The sequence below is a fragment of the Sinocyclocheilus anshuiensis genome, unplaced genomic scaffold (assembly GCF_001515605.1).
Source record: "Sinocyclocheilus anshuiensis isolate Anshui unplaced genomic scaffold, SAMN03320099.WGS_v1.1 scaffold283, whole genome shotgun sequence".
Classification (NCBI taxonomy): domain Eukaryota; kingdom Metazoa; phylum Chordata; class Actinopteri; order Cypriniformes; family Cyprinidae; genus Sinocyclocheilus; species Sinocyclocheilus anshuiensis.
This window is the reverse complement of record NW_015549605.1, coordinates 4387671-4398868: the sequence shown is the minus strand read 5'-3', so window position 1 is coordinate 4398868 and position 11198 is coordinate 4387671. Positions and strand designations below refer to the sequence as shown.

The following is an 11198-nucleotide window of genomic DNA, read 5'->3' as shown; positions in this document are numbered from 1 at the left end:
GGGTTCAGGTCTGGTGAGTTTGCTGGCCAGTCAAGCACACCAACACCATGGTCATTTAACCAACTTTTGCTGCTTTTGGCAGTGTGGGCAGTTAGGGTTCACTCAATTTTTCAAGTAAACATTAATTACTTCATTTTATTTAGGGTAACCAGCTTCCTCAAATTTTGTAAGTAAACTCAACTCATCCATTCTATTTTAAAAATGATTGTTTTTTTAACTTAAGATGTATACAAAAATATGCAAAATGTACTAAAAATACTATATATATTTTTATAATTGCTGTCAAACTTTATATATTTTATTATAAGTGCTGTCAAATGATTAATCGCGATTAATCGCATCCAAAATAAAAGTTTTTGCTTACATAATATATGTGTATACTGTGTATATTTATTATGTATATATATATATATATACAAACACATGCATGTGTATATTTAAGAAAAATATGTTATGTTTATATATTAAATATATTTATATATAATATTAAATATAAGAATTTGAATATATAAATGTATAAACGTAAATATTTTTAAAATATGTTCTGTATGTGTGTGTATTTATATATACATAATAAATATACACAGTACACGTACACGTATACATATATATATATAAAATGTAAACAAAAACTTATATTTTGGATGCGATTAATTGCGATTAATTATAATTTGTTTGTTTTGTGCCATTCAAAACTGCTACAGGGTTGAATGTTTCAGGGTTGAAGTCCAGTGCAGAAATTAGCTAGGAAATCTCACTGCACCACTCCACATTATTTACATCCACTATTCTTGTGGTAAAACATGGTTAAACACCCATTTGTTTAGGACCTTTCCTTTTTAAAAATAGGCTTTGTGTTTGAGTAAATCCCAGTTGGCCGGGCGATGAAACTGCGAGTGGAAGAAGCTCTTTTGCTCGTCCCGATTCACAGGAACAGTATCATACAGCGACCTGCGCTCCACTAAAGCTGCTGAGCTTCTTTGGCTCGACTCCATTTCACAGGCACCGAGAGAAAAGCCTGCGGCAAATTAGATTAAAATTGCTCACAGTTTGATGTTAATGAGTCCATCACCAATAAAACAAGCCCTTCACCGGACCCTCTCGCATTCTCACTGCTCTCTACAAGAAAAAAAAAGAAACACGACTGGGGATTTGCTTCCATTTTCCAGATAAACCAAAACTATTATGAGATATTTCTAAACAAGCAGCAGTAGCTGAAGCCTGTGTTCACGGCTCATCCAAATTATGGTGATTATGAGAGTCATCCCTGGAAATTATGTTTCTATGGAAACACTCAATGCTAAAATAATTTTGATCTATGAGTGATCACAAGATAATAATCAATATATTTAAAAGAAAGCATGTGTTTAATTAAAGTAAATATATTTAATAAATAAGATATTTACATTTATTTTAGATATTTAAATATTTTCTCTTTTGAATTTAATCAATATATTTCAAATAATAATTTTATATAATAATCAATATATTTAGAAGCAAATTAAATAAAAATTATTTAATAAATAAGATATAATTTACATTTATTTTAAATATCTTCTCTATATATTCAATATATTCCAAGTAATCATTTCATATAATAATAAAAACAATAATAAACAACAACAACAACAAAAATATTTGCATATGATTATAAAGGAATATAAAATGGTTACATGATTGGAAGTTGATCCGAAAATGTAATTATTATAATTATTTCTTATTATTATTATTATTGCTGTTGTTGTTGTTGTTAGTATTATTATTATTATTATTATTATTATTATTATTATTATTATAACTACTACATATAATTAGCATTAAAATAAAATATAAAAATGGTTACATTCATGGAAGTTGCTTTAAAAATTTAATTCATATTTTAATTAATATGTAATAATTTAATGTAATATAATAATAATAATATTTGCATGCAATTAGTATTAAAATAAAATATAAAAATGCTTACATGAGTGGAAGTTCCTTTCAAAATTGTTTCAAAATATTTTATGTAATCATTTCTAATAATAATAATCACATATGATTATTATTATAATGGAATATAGAAATTGGTTACATGATTGGGAATTGTTCTCTATTCAAAATTTGTATGTAATAATTTTATATATTAAAACTAATAACAACAACAAAAATACAAAATGATTACATGAGTGGAAGTTGCTGTCAAAATGTAATCAATATATAAATGTAATCATTTTGTATTATAATAATAATAATAATAATAATAAAATTAATATAGAATGGTTACATATAGAAGTTGCTCCCTGACTCCCTTTATCTATTAAAGTCACTGTCTTTTTAGTTGTGCTCACATGACGTCACAAAGTGGAAGAAGTCAGAGCTTTTATAAAGTTTTCAAGTTCCAACTTCACATTAACGGTTTTTCCTCCGAACCTATATTTAAGTGCAAAGTTTGAAGAGTTTGTTGAAGGAGAGTTGTTTACTACAGTCGCTCGACTGGGAAACACTCTCTGCATGTGTCTGGTTCACGCATGGGGGAGGGATCGTAAGCATCCTCTGCCCTCTGTAAACGTCCCCAGAGTCATTCAAATACATAAGAGGATTCGAAAAGTCTCGGGGAAGCCGGCCAGCACGTCGTGTTTCGAACTCAAGAACAAAAACACGAGTCCCCCTCCTCACCCCGTCGCCTGGAGGAAACGCAGCCTGTGAACTGTGCTCTCATATGATGGAGAACACCTGTCTGACACTGAAAAGAGTCATGGCCTGAATTCACACGACACACTTGCTCAAATTGACAGCAAACTGAATTATGACATGTGTTCCCAAAGGCGCAGATTATATTTGGATCCCAAGGTCAAGGGTTGGAAAACAGCCAGTTGGGAAATAACTGAAGACAGAAGAAAGTTTAAAGCTTTGCTATAATAGGAACACATTTTTGGAAATATAACATCCTGAAATATAATCCATCTGAACTTGCCTAAATGAGAACTTAAAGGCACAATTCACACAAAAACGAAAATTCGGTCATTATTTGCTCATCCTCAAGTTTTTCCGATCCTGTATGAGTATCTTTTTTCTGTTGAACACACAAGAAGATATTTTAAAGGGTATGGGTACTCAAACAGTTGATGGTAGCCATTGACTTCCATACTATGGAAGGCAATGGCAATTCTTTTGTGTTCCACAGAAGAAAAAAGACAGAATTTTGGATAGTGCTGTCAAACGATTAATCGCGATTAATCGCATCCAAAATAAAAAGTTTTGCTTACATAATATATGAATGCTTACTGTGTATATTTATTATGTATGTACAAACACATGCATGTATATATTTAAGAAAAATATGTTATGTTTATATATTAAATATATTTTTATATAATATAAAATATAGGAATTTGAATATATAAATATATAAACGTAAATATTTTCAAAATATATACTGTATGTGTGTATTTATACATACATAATAAATATACACAGTACACGTACATATATAATGTAAACAAAAACTTTTATTTTGGATGCGATTAATCGCGATTAATCATTTGACAGCACAAGTTTTGGAACAACTTGAGTAAATGAAGACCGATTTTGTTTTGTTTTTTGTTTTTTTTGTGACATCCATTTAAAAGGTAGTTAATTTTTTTCATCATTTACTCGGTCATGTTGTTCCAAACCTGAATGACTTCCTTTGGAACACAAAAGAAGATTTTTTTTCTCAATGGGGTCCAAAACCCAAATAAAATTAAATAAAATAATTCTAAAATAAAATAAAATAAACATTTTAAACTAAAATACAACAAAACAAAACCAGTTAAAATAAAATAATCTTAAAATAAATAAAATCCTAAAATAAAACAAAAATTCTTCAATGGTTCTCTTCCACATCTTAAGATGCAGTCACATTTGCAGTTGTTCGGCCAGTTTTTGTCGTTTCAATAGGAATCCATGCGATTGGGAATTTTGCGATGAGGGTGAAAGATTTCCACGCACAGATTTCACAACTGATTCAGCTTAAGGTGTAGTCACATTGGTGAAATTTCAACAAAAATTGTGTGCAAAAAAAGGTCCATTGCCTATTGTCAATAATAGTGTAGAGGTGTACGAAATACAACTCACACAGACGTCACTTTCAAACCAAGCAGCTTTCTGTTGGTCAGTGTGCAGAATTCACATGACCAACTTAAACATGAGCAAAATCTGCATGGTGAACTTTTTCCAAGCGCTCAAGCTAAACTCCAGAATGCACAGATTCCTACTGGAATGACTGGATTTTGCCTGTAGAATTTTGATGAAAAAAAAATGTGATCGCAATTTTAGCACACTTTTACTTTTTAGAACGTGCTGTGTGGTTGCTAGCATGTTTTTAGAACGTGCTGTGTGGTTGCTAGGACGTTTTTAGAACGTTTGCTGTGTGGTTGCTAGGACGTTTTTAGAACGTGCTGTGTGGTTGCTAGCATGTTTTTAGAACATTTGCTGTGTGGTTGTTAGGATGTTTTTAGAACGTTGCTGTGTGGCTGCTAGGATGTTTTTAGAAGGACATTGCTATTTGTTAGGATGTCATGAGTGGTTTTAGACATTGCTGTGTAGTTGCTAGGGTATTTTGGCTGGTTGCCAAGGTGTTGCTATGTGGTTGTTAGGGCTGCTAGGATGTTTTTAGAACGTTGCTGTGTGGTTGCTAGGATGTTTTTAGAACGTTGCTGTGTCGTTGCTAGCATGCTTTTAGAACATTGCTGTGTGGTTGCTAGGATGTTTTTAGAACGTTGCTGTGTGGTTGCTATGATGTTTTTTTGGTGCTGTAGAGATACTCCTAAAGCGAGGGGCTCCTGCAGTAGGACACAGTATGTAATAGTGCATGAGTGTAGCAGGCTATGGCAGCTGTTGCTGCAGGGTCAGGGGGAAAGTGACATGCAGTCCGCGTGAGAACACACTGACTGCAGCTGAAGGTAGTAATGACAGTCAACAGCTGGGGTTTATACCTTCTCTGACACCCTCAAACACTGCCCTACCTCCAAGATTCCCATCAACGACCAAATTCACTATTACAACTTTTAGGAAATGAATTTGCCTTTATGACTGCAGAGTTCTTTGTAAGTTAAACTTAAACAGGCAAAACAGGATCTGTGTTTTTGTAAGACACAAAAGGAAAAAAAAAAAAAACAAGGCTGTGTTGCTGTTGTGGGATTTCTTATCCTCATCCAAAATCTTTTTCAGGATACTTTTATAAACATATTTGGCTCGTATATATCCGTGGCCCTGTTGTGAGATTTCCCTGTTGACCTAGGATGAAAAAATAAACTTCTCAGCTTGCATAACTAGTAAATTACATTAACCTAGAAAATAATTAATATTTGAGATTTAGAAAGACAGTTTGGCTCTGTAAGGATTTTTGAAGAGGATGTACATAGTTATTCTGAAATAAATAAATATAATATTTATTTATTTATTTCAGAATAACTATGTATATAAATATTATTTATATTATTAATAAATAATATAAATATTCATAATATTTACAATAAATATTCAACTATAAAAATTAGCCAACAAACAAATGCAAAAATATAAATAAATAAATATTATATTTATGTATATAAATATTATTTATATTATTAATACAAATATTCATATTTATACTAAATGTTCAACTATTAAAACAAGCTGACAAACAAATGTAAAAATACAAATAAATAAATACATATATTTATGTATATAAATATTTTATTAATAAATACAAATATTCATTATATTTATAATAAATGTTCAACAAGCCAACAAACAAATGTAAAAATACAAATAAATATTTTTTTTTACATTTGTACACTTTTGTAAAAATGTTTTTGTTTTGTTGCCTTTATCCATTTTGTAATCTGCTAAATGAATAAATGTAAAAGTGAAGAAAATGTAAGTGGCTCGTTCTGAAATCGTTTGCTCTCACTATATGGTTGCTAGGGGTTTCTAGACTGTTGCCAGGGCATTTTTACAGTAGGTGATTCCTAGAGCACTCCGTTGTCATATATGTCCAACTGAATGTCTATGAACGTAACAGAGGTGCTTTAAAGCAAGCAAATTTAAAAGATGCAACTTTTTCATTAATATTTTTCATGCAAAGTGTCTAAAATCTAAAGTGCATTGTCAGTGCACTAATTGAGCACAAGTGATAAAGTCTTAAAATTAAAGGTCCTTTATTAGAATCTATAGTTCCATGAAGAAACTTTAAGATCCATGGAATCTTTCAATGTTCTTTAAAGCGGAAAAAGTTTCTTCCAATAATTAGAATGTTCAAAAAAAAAGATTATTTTAAGAACTGTTTGCTGAAAGATTCTTTGAGGAACCCTAAATGGTTCTTCTGTGGCATCACTGTGAAAATCCACCTCTGAAACTTTTATTTTTAGGAGTGTAATAGCGAATGACTGAGAACAAGCTCTGTGCCTGACAATATATATTACACAGTGCTTTGATCTGGGCTGGTTGCAGCACATCCGAGCAGGAGACGCTCTCCATTCACTTTTAGGACATGCCAGAGGAAATTCCTTGACAACAGACAGAACCTCCAGTGGCGCTCAGCCACCAGGACTTCCTCCAGAGCCTCCTCTATCGCCTTGGACACCAGGCCAGATCCGTCTCGGAAAGGCAACCGAATACTCCATCAGTCTTTAACAGAGGGAAAAGCTTTCCTTCCTCGCCTCACTGTCCGTCCGCTGGACCGAGCCAAAGCCAGAGCGCTGCCTTTTATGAGTTCAGCTCACTGTCAGCAGTTTACTAGAGCTCCAGCTCCACATCCTGAGGTCAAGAGGAAGACGTTTGATTTCTCCTTCACTGTTTCTCCAGTTCTGTGTCTCCTCACTAATCTGTAGATGCTTACAGAGAGAATCAAAAAATGGGCTTAAACAAATCTTCACTCAACACTATTTCATGAACATAAAAGAAAGAAATCTGCTCAAGTTAAGCATACATAAATGCAAATTGGAGGAAAATGTGAGTGGTTTATTCTAAAATAATTGTCTCTCTCTATACACTTGCTTGATGTTTCTTCATCAGAACAGATTTGGAGAAATTTTGCATCATATCACTTGTTCACCAATGGATCCTCTGCAGTGAATGGGTGCCGTCAGAATGAGAGTCCAAACAGCTGATAAAACATCACAAAAATCAATTCCAAGTCCATAATCCATAATAATGCTTCCTTCAGTGAGACAGTAATGCTAAATTTCCCCAAATCTGCTCTGATGAGGAAACAAACTCATCTACAGCTTGGGTGGCCTGAGGGTGGGTAAATGTTCATTGTTAATAGGACATAAATATTCTAAGCCAAACGCTCCATTTTTGAGATATCGGTTCCATGTCTCCTCTCTAAATATTTACACTACAGAAGAAAATCTATAGAACAACAGTGGATGCTTCCAGAGAGAATCAAGAAATAGGCTTTGAAAACAAATCTTCTCTCTGAATTTCAACACTATTTCGGATTGAAAATAACAAGGAAATCTGCTTAAGTTAAGCACGTAGCCTGTGACAGGTGTGAAATTTTGCCATAAATCGCATTAATAAATGGTTGTAAAACTGCATTTATATCTCGGGAATAAAGTCTTATATTCCCACATGAGAAGAGCATGCAATTAATGAATTTTAGAAGCTCTTTAACTCGACGTCCACATGCACGAACACCAACTTCAGTCGATGGAAAACGATACTCAGCATGGAGTAAATATCCAGATGATTTTAATCTAAATCACACACACTAAGAAGCAATCTGACCACTTGGAAAAATGCAACGGAAATTGGATGAAATGAAGACGGCTGGCCATCTCAGTGTCTGCCCGGATTTGTTCTGAATACAAGGTCCTCTTTACAGGAGATTGTATTTCTCCAACACTGAATAGCTTTTCTCTGAGGAATGTTTTAGACCAGAATGAACAGCTTGTGTGTTGTTTTGACCCAAGTTAAAGGAATAGTTCATCCAGAAATGAAAATCCACTGAAAACTGACTCACCCTCAGGTCATCCAAGATGTAGAGGAGTTTATTTCTTCATCAGATTTTAGGGAAATGTAGCAGTAGATCATTTGCTCACCAATGGATCCTCTGCAGTGAATGGGTGCCGTCAGAGTCCAAACAGCTGTTAAAAACATTGCACTAATTCACAAGTAAACCACACCACTCCAGTCCATCAGTTAACATCTTCTGAAGAGAAAAGCTGCGTGTTTGTAAGAAACAAATCCATCAAGACATTTTTAACTTCAAACGGCTGCTTCCAGCAAAAATAAGAGTCCTCTATCTATAATATTGTTTTCTCCAGTAAAAAAAGTTGTCTCATCTGAATCAGGAGAGAAATCTGCACAGATCAAGCAATGTTTACGAGCTAAAACAGCCCAAAACAGCTCTAAACAAATAGGTCTGTGAATTTTAATGTGAAAGGACAATAGGGGATGGACTTTTTCACTGGAGGAAGTGTTATTATGGATTATGGACTAAAGTTACAGTTTATAGAGTTAAAATGCCTTAATGATGGGCTGACTTCTTGCAAACACACTGCTTTTCACTTCACAAGACGTTAACTGATGGACTGGAGTGGTGTGGATAACTTGTGGATTATTGTGATGTTTTTATCAGCTGTTTGGACTCTCATTCTGACGGCACCCATTCACTGCTCCATTGGAGAGCAAGTGATGTAATGCTACATTTCTCCAAATTTGTTTTGACAAACAAAAAACTAATCTACATCTTCGATGGCCTGAGAATGGGTAAATTCTCAGGAAATTTTCCTTTTTGGGGGAACTATTCCTTTAAGTGAGATACTGTATGGACATGACTGTATCAAGCTATAAAAATGCACTTTCCTAAACTAATGGCATCATGTTCAGCACAAAACATTTCAGGTTGAAGAAAACCAATGTGCATTAATATCTAGAACACCTCTGCTCATTATGCAAGTTTCCATTTGTAGGATGACATAACAGTACAAGCAATATTGCCTGAGGCTGCGTTAGACACAGACAGGCACTGGAAATGAACTGGAGCTGTTTAGTGCTCAACAGACACGAGTCTGCGATGGTGACACTCATTGGACTGATCTGTAAAGAGATGCACAGCTTGCCCTTTGAGTTTAAGGTGAATTCACAGTAGTTCACTGCAGAAATCAGAAGGACATGATTTAACGTTACACACTCCAGGCAATCTCACTTATTCATGCCCCAATATACAAACTGAGTGTTTTTATGCTTAAATAGGGTACGACTGCTGAATTTTAAATAGGCCATAATCATCAATAATTAATGTAGATATAACATGGATTTATTTATTGATGAAAAAGGTTATATAGAGCAATGGTTCTCAACGGGTTTGGCTTCAGGAAATCCACAGTATGCAAAATGATAAATATAAAGGAAAATTAATCATTTTGGTTTCTAAACCTCTCCTACATTTAAATGGCTTCATGCTCTCGTTGTCATCAATATTTCACAGCATGAAAAAACACATTGTGGTCGGCAATCCATATTTATCTGAGTGAATTTGTGTATTCTGGGTTGTAAGATCTGAGATGTGTTTTAAACATTGATGATACCTATTAATTTTGCAATTGTAGCTATGCAAGGTTATATAATTAGTTAAATTAGCATTTAATGTGAATATATTTAGTGTTTTGGGGTCATGAACCACCAGTTGAGACCCAGATGTAGATGATTACAACAGGAAAAATCATGCACAAATGTGCACTGTACAGGTATTAAATAAATAAGTCCTCTCTGAACCCTCTCCGGTATCAAGTAACTTTTGAAAAAAAGTTCAGTCTTCTGGTGCCAAATACCAGTAAACCAAAGTGCATGAAGGTCTGAACAGTAGCTTTTTTTTATGCAGGCATATAATGAAGCATGCAAAATCTCCAATAACATATACACACATATACACATATATATATATATATATATATATATAAAAAAGAAACTGAGATGCTAAGTCAAAAAAAGCTGATATTTTTACGTCTCTACAAGCTGCAGCAATACATGCAAACTATTACAGATCACAAATTTTATCATCTACTTGAACTGATAATGAATGGGAACGAAAGCTAATATGCGATATTATATTATATATTACAGGTTACAAAGTGTGACAACTGTTTGGGTATGCCTGTCACTTTCAGATAACGTCTAATAATGAAATGCCTTTGGATTGTGTGGGCAAATCAGTGAAACTCAATCTTTCGCTGTCACTCATTTGATCAAGAGAAACTAAACTGCATCTTCTCGATCGCCACCCATGCTGTGGTTATTTTGTTTGGATACATGGCAGGGTGACCCTGGTGTGAATCGATTAATCATGTGTTTGGTGGGCAGAAGCTCGCTCTCTTTCTCTGTCTCTTCCTGCTGCTGGCATTAACGGTGAATGAGTGTCACTGAGACAAAAGCAGCACAAACACGGGCTTCCCCTGCCATCACATCCATCAACAGGGTGTAACATGCACCAGCACTCTGCATATATCTACGAAACAAACACACAAGTGACAGCACAGATGCCCGTGGAACTCCCGAAGAGGGAATAACTAATGCTTCTGCATAAGATCAGCAACATTTTAGACTGAAATAGCCAGGACAATGGTGCACTGTGACAGCACTGAGATCAACTTTGAGGAAAAGAGACCTCTGATGTGCCAGCATCTGTGGTCAGAAACACACGGCTTTATATTCCCCCACCATGTCAAATTACATTTAATTCAGCAGGATGAACAGAGACAGAGAGATTAAAAGAGCATCATATCGATGATCAAGCGCCAAGAGCAAAGAGCCAAAGTCTGTCCTACAGCTGAAACATCCTTGAGTGAAACTGAACCAAACATTGTGCAGCATCCAACAGAAATGCAACTAATTTCACAGCAAGGAAATTACATTTAGGCAGCCTGCATGAACCAGTACATTTCATATATAGTTATAAACATTAAAAAAAAAATCTGATATTGTAATGCTGTTTTTTTTTTTTTTTTACAAAAACACAACAACCTTGTAAGAACCTAAAAAGTAACTCAAATTACCATAAAGCAAAATATAATGATTCGAATTAATAAGGTACCAATACACGTAAATTATTCATAAAACGTTGCATCATTCACACAGAAGACATTCTAATGTCTTCAAGTCTGATATATTGATAAAATACAACAACCTAAAACAAGTAAACAAACAAATGATAAATTAATAAAATATTCTTTTAAATAAAATGAACT

At 33.9% G+C, this 11198-nt stretch overlaps 1 protein-coding gene across 2 annotated transcripts in view; it reads right to left on the bottom strand.

Moving 5' to 3' along the window:
- Nucleotides 1-11198, bottom strand: part of ptprz1b (protein tyrosine phosphatase receptor type Z1b) — a 46311-nt gene that overhangs the window by 34247 nt on the left and 866 nt on the right. The window lies entirely within an intron of this gene.